The sequence below is a fragment of the Momordica charantia genome, unplaced genomic scaffold, assembly GCF_013281855.1.
Source record: "Momordica charantia cultivar OHB3-1 unplaced genomic scaffold, Mcharantia_2.0 BLBB01000085.1, whole genome shotgun sequence".
Classification (NCBI taxonomy): domain Eukaryota; kingdom Viridiplantae; phylum Streptophyta; class Magnoliopsida; order Cucurbitales; family Cucurbitaceae; genus Momordica; species Momordica charantia.
Genome location: NW_028275241.1, coordinates 51,380 through 53,405, shown reverse-complemented (window position 1 = coordinate 53,405; position 2,026 = coordinate 51,380).

Genomic DNA, 2,026 nt, shown 5'->3' with positions numbered 1-2,026 from the left:
TTAAAAATAATGTGCATAAGATGCACATTACGACTATAGGTTATATGAGAGAAATGTTTTAGAATATGATTCTATTTGATAATAAATAATTAAGTATTAATTATATTTAGTTAATATATATATTCAATTAATTATTAATAGATTAATAATTAATTAATTAAATATATATAGATATTAATTATTAATAATTAATAATTATTATTTATTTAATAATATTATTAATAATAAATCACTCCCTGCAAAATGCAAGGGAGTGGGAAGTTGCTTATGACATGGGGAGAGTTACCCCACATCATATTTTTTTGTCTGTTTGTTGCAGTTAGTTATGAATACAGAAAGGCAACTCCCAGTATTCCTCTTGGAACTCTCAATCTCTCTCAATTCTCCCTCTCGTTCCAAACAAACGCTCCCACAAGTAAAGATCTCGGTACCTAGAGGATAGCACGGAAGACCATTTGGTGGTGTTTGTCGAGAAATTGTTGAAGAACTGTTCTTGAAATGTAAGTTTTCCATGTATTTCTCAATCTTGTACATTTTATTTTGTTTCTCAAAAATTCATGAATGATGATCCGCTTCCGCTCCGGGATTCACGTCTCATCAGTCAACATGCTCCGCACAGTGGGACAACTCGGTAAGAGGAAGGTGGAACATCCCCACCGAAAGAGTTTTGGATTCCGTACCAAGATGAGGGCGGCCCACGCCCATATGACTTCCAGGTGGGAAGGCTGATCGAGATTTTGATTGACCGAACCCGTGAAACGTTCTCCCTTCTAGCTAGAAGTACGGTTAAAAGAGGAATTATCGAGGGGAACCCCAGGCCCCATCGCATGGGTGACTTAAAAAACGAGGATTCAAAAACCAGCATCGAAACATCAAGCAGACAAAGTAATTCCCAAATCGGGGTCACCGAGGAATATCTGGATCGAGTCAATGAGGAGATTTTCAACCGAGGTAAGACTAAGTTGGGGCTAGGGGAGTCGACCCCACCACCTAGTACGAGCTATCAAAGATTGTTGAAGAACCCTTCACGGCCAGCATCTTGGCTGTAGAGCTGCTCAAAGGGTTCAAGGGACCCCGTCTAAACAAGTACAATGGGTCAGCAGACCCCATGGACCATGCCACATCATATCATAACGCGATGCACCAAGCGGGATATAGCGACATCGAGCAGTGTCGGGGCTTCTTATGAACCCTCATCGGGCCAACTAGGTAATGGATCAATGACCTCCCCCAGCAATCGGTCAAGAGCTACCAAGACCAGGCCAGAAAGTTTGTAGACCACTTCCACTACTCATGCATCAACAGGCGTACAGAGGCCCATCTCTCATCGGTGAAGCAGAAGCCTCGTGAGGACTTGAAGGCGAATCTCGCCCGCTTCTCCAGTGAACGACTCCAGGTGCCTAATTGTAATGAAAGCGTTTCTCTTTGGGCACTCTCCCAAGGAATCAAAGAAAGGAAGCTCATCCGCTCGATCAGCGAGTAACCCGCCAAGTCCATGGTCAAACTCACGGTCAGGATCAACTGACACATAGCGTGAAAAGAAATGCTCACGGCCAAGTCCTTGGATAATAAGCCGAACGATGTGACTTGGTGAGATAAAGGGAAGCAAATGGAAAGAGCGGTCCCAAAAGGGAGTCGGTTGGAACTCGTTTGGGACCTATGATCGACTCACTACAAATGTAAACCAAGCCCCAAGAATTCCACCATTTCCAAACAGGGACCGTTACAAGACTACCTAAAATTTTCACATAAACAAGAGAAGTACCTTCACAACAATACTAAGCAATAAAGCTACCACGCTTCCGCTGCGCTACTCTATTTTTAACACTCACGAGAGCTTGAACAATTAGAACAACAACACTAAAGATTAAGAGAAACTCGCCTCCTATACAGATAAATCATTTAATGCCGACTTCACATTAACCAAACCTGTCCAGGAAACCTTTCCTAACTATAAACCATTCACTAAACGAATATTAACATCTCGAATGGCAATGAAACAAAAACTAATTCAAGTACAATCAAC